Here is an 8,521-nt window from a genome sequence, read left to right on the forward strand (position 1 = left end):
ATAATATGGTGTCCTAAGGGGTCATATGGTGTCTTAAGGGGTCATATGGTCTTCTAACACATGTGTGGCCCCTTAGGACCCCATATGACCCCTAACAACACTATATGAACCCTTAGGACACTATATGACCCTTCATAACACCATATGACCTCTTATGGCCATATCATGTCCATATCGTGTCCTAAGGGGTCATATATGAACCCTTAGGATACTATATGACCCTTCATGACACCATATGACCCCTTAGGACCATATGATATCCATACGGTGTCCTAAGGGGTCATATGGCGTTCTAACACATGCGTCACCCCTTAGGACCTCATATGACCCCTAAAAACACCATATAGCCCCTTAGGACACCATATCACCCCTTAGGACAATATGATGTCCTAATGGGTCATATGGTGTACTAAGGGATCATATGGTCTTCTAACACATGTGTAGCCCTTAAGACCCCATATGACCTCTAATGACACCATATGACCCCTCACGACACCATATGACCCCTTAGGACCATATGATGTCCATATGATGTCCTAATGGGTCATATGTTGTTCTAAAACATGTGTGCCCCATTAGGATCCCATATGACCCCTAACAACACCATATGACCCCTTAGGATAATATGATGTTCTAATGGGTCATATGGTGTCCTAAGGGGTCATATGGTGTTTTGACACATGTGTGGCCCCTTAGGACCCCATATGACTAGTAACAATAACATATTATCTCTTAGGACACCATAAGACCCCTCAGGACACCATATGACCCCTTTCAACATTCTAGTACACGACATGGCCCCTTAGGACAATATGATGTCCTAATGGGTCATATGGTCTTCTAACACATGTGTGGCCCTTTAGGACACCATATGACTCCTAATTACATCATATGACCCCTTAGGACATCATAGGACCTCTCATGACACCATATGACCCCTTTGGACCATATGATGTCCATATGGTGTCTTAAGGGGTCATATGGTGTTCTAACACATGCGTGACCCATTAGGACCCCATATGACCCCTAACAACATGATATGACCCCTTAGGACAATATGATGTCCTAATGGGTCCAATGGTGTCCTAAGGGGTCATATGGTGTTCTAACACATGTATGGCCCCTTAGGACCCCATATAACCCATTAGGACACCATATGACTCGTCAAGACACCATATGACCCATTTTATCATCCTAGTAGATGAAATGACCCCTTAGGACAATATGATATCCTAATGGGTTATATGGTGTCCTAAAGGGTCAATGGTGTCCTAAAGGGTCATATGGTGTTCTAACACGTGTGGCCCCTTAGGACCCCATATGACCCCTAACGATGTCATAGTACCCCTTTTAATATCCTAGTCCATTACATGACCCCTTAGGACAATATGATGTCCTAATGGGTCATATGGTGTCTTAAGCGGTCATATGGTCTTCTAACACACGTGTGGCTCCTTAGGACTCCATATGACCCCTAACGATAACATATGACCCCTTAGGACACCGTATGACCCCTCATGACACTATAAGATTCATTTGGACCATATGATGTCCATATAGTGTCCTAAGGGTCATATGGTGTTATAACACATGCTTGGTCCCTTACGACCCTATATGATCCCTAATGAAACCATATGACCCCTTAGGAGAATATGATGTCATAATGGGTCATATGGTGTCCTAAGGGGTAATATGATGTTCTAACACATGTGTGACCCCTTATGACCCCATATGACCCCTGACGACATCTTATGACCCCTTAGGACACCATATGACCCCTCAAGACACTAATGCACAACATGACCCCTTATGACACCATATGACCCCTTAGGACAATATGATGTCCTCATATGTCATATGGTGTCCTAAGGGGCCATATGGTGTTCTAACACATGTGTGGCCTCTTAGGACCCCATATGACTCCTAACAACACTATATGACCCCTTAGGACACCACACCATACGATCTCTTAGGACCATATGATGTCCATATGGTGTTCTAAGGGGTCATATCGTGTTCTAACACATGTGTGGCCCCTTAGGACCCCATATGACCCCTTACAACATCGTATGACCCCTTAGGACACCATATGACCCCTTAGGACAATATGATGTGCTAATGGGTCATATGGTGTTCTAACACATGTGGCTCCTTAGGACCACATGTGACCCCTAGCGACACCATATAACCCCTGAGGATACCATACAACCCCTTAGGACACTATGATGTTCGTATGGTGTCCTAAGGGATCATACATGGTGTTTTAACACTTGTGTGGCCCCTTAGGACACCATATGACCCCTTAGGACAATATGATGTCCTAATGGGTCATATGGTGTCCTAAGGGGTCATATGGTGTCCTAAGGGGTCATATGGTGGAAGAGAGGTTAGAGAAAGAGAAGTTTATTGGGTGGGGGAGAGAGAGTGTGTGTGTGTGTGTGTGTGTGTGTGTGAGAGAGAGAGAGAGAGAGAGAGAGAGAGAGAGAGAGAGAGAGAGAGAGAGAGAGAGAGAGAGAGAGAGAGAGAGAGAGAGAGGGAAGAGGGGAAAGTATCAACAAAGGGAGACACGAAGAGAGGTTAGAGAGAGTTTGGGATAATTAGAGGGTAGAAGGAGAGGGGAGAGGGTAAAGTATCAAAAAAGGGAGAGGAGGGATGGGGAAAGAGGTCAAGAGAGAGAGACAAAGAATAATTAGGGGGATTGGGAGAAGGGAAAGAGGTGTAAGAGAGAGAGGGTAATTAGGGGGAAAGAGAATGAGAGAGAGAGGGAGGTAGAGAGAGTAATTAAGGGGAATGGTAGAGAGGGGTGAGGAAAGTATAAATAAAGGGAGAGGGAGAGAGATGTTAAAGAAAGGGTAATTAGTGGGAGGAGAGAATGAGGGAGGGAGTTAGGGAAATATGGGGGTAGAAGGAGAGGGGGAGAGGGGAAAGTATCAATAGAGGGAGAGAAGGAGAGATGGGGAGAGAATTGAAGAGACAGATAGAAAGGGTAATTATTGGGAGGGGGAGAGGGGGAGGGGGAGAGGGAAGTATCAACAAAGGGCTCAAGAGGGAGAGAGTTGTGAGAGAGAGGGTAATTGGGGGGAAGAGATAATGAGAGAGAGTTGGGGTAAATTTAGAGGGGGAGATAGGTGTGTGAGAGAGACAGTAATTAGGGAAGAGGAAATTAGAGAGAGAGTTGGGGTTAATTAGGGGTTAGGAGGAGAGGGGGATGGGAAAGTCTCAACAAAGGGAGAGACAGAGAGGAAGAGATGGGGAGAGAGGTCTAGAGAGAAGGTAACTTAGGGGGGGTGGAGAGGGGGAAGAGGGAAGTATCAACAAAGGGGGAGAGAGAGGGTGGAGAGATGGGGAGAGAGCCCACTAATTTCTCTCTCTCTCTCTATCTCTTTTCTAATACTTCCCTCTCCTCCTCCCCCTCCCCCTAATTATCCTCTCTCTATTTCTCTCTTCACCTCTCTCCACATCTCTCCCTCTCTCCTTTTGTTGATACTTACCCCTCTCCCTCTCTTCTTATCCACTAATTACACCCAACTCTCTCTCTCTCTCTCTCTCTCTCTCTCTCTCTCTCTCTCTATCCTTCTCACCTCTCTCCCCCTCTTCTTTTGGTTGATACTTCCCTCTACACCTCTCCTTGTCCCCTCTAAATTTTGTTGCTAGAGGTGGGAAGGAAATGAAAAGATACTACTCTAGATCTTAGGGAAGAGAGAGTGAGATAGAGGAGGAAGTGATGAAGAGGTAGAAATATAAGTGTAGAGATTAAGAGAAGGAATGCAGGATTCAATTAGACGTAGAGAGATAGGTGTAGATAGAGATGTATAAATATGGACAAAAGAGAGGGAGTTGGAAACAAATAGGTGGAGTGATAGGTGTAAATCTTAGGAGAAAGAGGTAGAGAAAGGAACAAAGAGAGATAACATGATTTACCAAAATTTATTAAACTCAATAAAATTCCTAAATTTTTTTATTATTAATTACTTATTTAGTGTTTCAAGTATTTTTAGATGATTGTTACAAAAAATTCATGAAATAGGGAATTCTTATGAAAAAGTCGACAGCTTTTGATGTTTTAAAAAATAATAATAAAATTAAATTAATTATAATTATTTTTAAAATAAAATATGGAACAATTATCTATTCCATATGGTAGAGCTCTGAATCACCTTTCCAATGCTTATAAAACATCAAAATTTTGATATGAAACGCAAAAGTTATGCCCAATTTTCTAAAATGTGTTTTTTAAATTTTTTTTCAATGGATATCGGACTTGAATGAATATCTGATTTTAAAAAAATTTATTTTTTCACTCCATTTTTAGCTCAGGATTGCTTTGGGATTTGGCTAGGACATGCAAAGCCTAGAAAGTCAACACAAAAAAATGTGTTTTTGAGTTTTCCTTGTTTTTCCAGACTTCACCTTGGTCGCTGACGACTTTTTTTTTAGCCAAAATTGATAAAACGAAAAGGGTTTTTGAAGGGCATTCTTATATTTCCAACAATATAATTTTTTCTTTATTTTGACTTTAATAAATAATTATTATTTATTTTCTAGTTGAATTCTGACTAAAGTCCTGATTGATAGGCTGATTGAAAAACATCTATAACTTTCAAACAGTGTCACATTTTTTGAATCTAAAAGATGCATCATATTATTTGCTTCACATACTATAGGATTAAGAAAAAAATTTAATTTCATAAAGTTTTGACCAAGTTAAGGTGGTCAGACATGCAAGGTTTTTATATTTCCGAAAAGTTGTAGTAAAAAATTCATAATTAATTATTTACTTTTTAAAAAATTACAAAAAAAATGTGTCACATTTGGGCATGAGTCTAATAATTATATTTAAAATCTTATAAAAAATTATTATGATTTTAGTGTGGTTAGGGTGGTTAGACATACACATACTTATTTTTTTCCTGAAATTTTAGTACTACTGCATTGAAATTTCAAATTTTCATCAAATAGATTTTTTTTTCCAAAAAACAACTAGTAGCTTAGAAACTACATTCAATTTTCTACAAATTATGTTCTTACACTTTTTTAAATGATGTTCATAAGATATTCAATTTTTCATGTCAAGTTGCATAATTCTATTTTTTCTAAAATTTCATTGCCACTTAAGGGCCTATTTTGGCCCACCATGGTTGTGCACATACCCATTTATTAACAACAAGATGAGATGTTGATTTAATTCTATTATGTTCTTGAAGTTGCTATGGCATAGGTTTGAAATGCTTATTGAATACAAATTTGATTATGCATGATGAATTTTACTTATCTAACCTTAAAAATGAATATGGTCTAATCACGTGTTTGAATTGACCAAGTGCTATCTAGGAGAAGAGGTCAATAAGCCTGCATCATTGAAAGAATAGGGAGAGTATCATCCGAGAGAGGAATATAGACAAGTGGAAATTGTGTTGATGTCATCTTGAGTCCCTTGAGCATTGAATTGATAGTGAATTCAAGTAACTACATTGGTCTTTAGTTTTGGGTCTTTATCCTTGTTTTGGTTTAAGTCATCATAAAACCTTAATGTCGGTCTAGTGTCGAGTTAGAGTGCATAGACTTGAAATTGTCATTGTTAGTTTGCACATTTCGTCGAATGAATGTTTCTATAATAAGAGCAATGTGTATATGTTCAAGTGCAAAATAAATACAACTATAGTTATATGTATACGTATTTATGAATGTGTCAATTCTTTTCAAACAAACATATATAGACATGATACATGTATACATATGTAAATGTATGCATGCATGTTTATATATATTCTACGTAATTAAGAATAAGTAATTAATAATATAATTATTGTTGTATTTGTCAAAATTTATTGTTTAGTTTACATGGATATAAATTTACACACACACACACACACACACACACACACACACACACACATACATATACATATACATATATGTATGTATATACAAATATATGTATACACACATACATATGTATGTATGTCTGTATGTATGTATGTATGTATGTATGTATGTATGTATGTATATACATAAATATATTGATATATATACATGTTTATATATATATATGTATGTATATATATACATAAATATATTAATATATATATACATATACATATGTATATGTATGTATATGTATATATATGTATGTGTGTATATATATATCTGTATGTATGTGTTGACGGGTGTTTTGACACACTCACCAATGGTCAGGTAGAATATGAAATGTATACCACCTCTCCTAAAAAAGTGACCAATCTTGAAAGATTGGTAACTCCAAGGTCTCTATAGTCAGGTCACGACGATGTTGGATCACTCAGTGGTTGATGCGATTGCACCTATCAAGGGGCATGTTGGTTGAAACAAAATAAAAAAAGTCCCTTTTTTTTTGTATTTTTTGATTTTGACTTGATAAAAAAAAACTTCAAAAGATTGGTCAGGGTAACAAGAGATAATAACTAAACCAATATTGAACAACTTAGTGAACTACAAAGTCCGTGGATCACAACAAGCTATTATCAATAACATCCAATCAACATTCAAAGGGATGTTCTAAAAAATATGTGAAGTCATGCAACCCACACATAAACGGAAATAGAAATCACAAGATCATATAAATGCTCTACTATTATATCCTTATACACCATTAACATGTGCAATATGATTCATAAAACAATAAAGCTTGAAAGAACAAGTTGTTGATTAAAATGGAAGAAGATACAAGACTACGAAGAACATAAACCAAGAGAACACATATTGTAGATTAGGCAATCCACAAGCTTCTTTTGTATTGATCTTTGTAAAATGAATGACAAAATCTTCAAGAGTTCATGGGAAAGAAATTTCATAAAACTAAGTTATCTAGCTAAATGACGTTGAATCATCAATTCGTGGACCCAAAAAATGGCCCAAATTCTACAATTTATAGATTTTTACCCTACATTCTAGGAAGGCATCATGCCTATAAAATAGGATTACAAAAAGGGAGGAGTTGCAGTCCACATGCAAGTCACTGCCTATGAACTCCAGTTAAGTGCCACTAAACTGATACTCAAGGATCACTTCCAAAATAGTGCTCCAGTAGCAAGAACTTTAGAGGATGCAAAAATAATGCTCTAAAAAGAAAGTATTAAAAGAAGCATTAGTTGAAGGCTCAGTTGTGGCAACAGTGATTGTGGTGGCGGTGCTCCAGTGCTTTTTAAACTACCAGTTCATCTTTCACTTCTTCTTATAGTTTTGGTAATTATTGATGAAGCAGTCCAAGGAAGCGGTAGGTGGGTCAACAATGTAACTTATCCAAAATTTTGATACCCTAAGTATCTCCTTTATACTCTTTGACTTGTTGACCATTTGATCCATTATTGTCTCAGCTTCTCGACACTAGAAAAATTAAATACATGTATCTATTCATTATATGCATAGTAACCTCTACAGTCTCTGCAAAATGATCAGCAACATATAAATCCCACTCGCTAAGTACTGCATCTTGATGCAACACTCTGTTTTGTTTGAGATTGTGACCATGCCTTCCTAACAATTTGATGAAAAACTTCTCATACTGATCAAGTGTATCCAAGAGTGGAGGATGTTCCTTGAGAACCTTAATACGATTTTGCTCCATTATTTTAATCTTTAAGTCTATAATATCTATACACAACTGCAAACCGTTGATGGTCTCACCTACCAACAAGTCTTCCTTTGTGGTCACCTCTTCTTCCAACCCTCTAATTTTCTTTAGAATCTTATTTTGTGTGGACAACTGAAAAAGTTTTTGTTAATATATTGTGAAACAATAAATAAGAGCATTTTCATTTAAATGAGCTTCTTTAATAATTTCCATTGTACTTTGCAATATTACTTTATTTAATTGATCTTTCTCCCAAGTCTTAACTGTTGTGGCTACTTTTCTCATCTCATACAATTCTTTGATATCACCCCGCAGGAGCGATGCAGTAGATGGTAAGGCATCATCAGTTCTAGAATCAAGAGGCTTAGCTATTTCCATAATCAACTGCTTATACTGCCTCAATTATGCCTTAACCTCTACCTTTCTCTTATATTCATTCTCCATTCTTGATTGCATAATTGAGGTTGCAGCAATTAAAGTAGCCATCTCTCCCCATTTGGTTTGTTTACCTAAGTTAACCTTAGACACTTGATATTTAGGGGTAGCTTGGGATGATCCCTCGACATCCTATACCAGTGCTGCTATATTGGCGATTACCTCTCTCGAGTCTGTCCTTGAAAGATGATGAATTGTCTTTTCTCTTTTTTGTCTCCTTGGAGATTTTGTAATTGCATCCTGCAAAGTTATATCCGAGAGGACGACCTTTTCCTTCTTCTTGAAAGTGAAACTTAACCATTGAGGTACAGTATCATTTTGTTCCCCTCCCTACACCGTTACATCTGCAGTGATCCTGTGAGCTTCTATATTCTATTCCTATTCTTCTTCTTGGTGTTCTTCATCTTGTTATTCTTCTTGCTGCTCCTACTGATCTAGAGGAGTTGGTGGCCTTTGTTGGAGTTGGGAAACTTGTTG

This window comes from Cryptomeria japonica, chromosome 9 (assembly GCF_030272615.1).
Source record: "Cryptomeria japonica chromosome 9, Sugi_1.0, whole genome shotgun sequence".
NCBI lineage: Eukaryota > Viridiplantae > Streptophyta > Pinopsida > Cupressales > Cupressaceae > Cryptomeria > Cryptomeria japonica.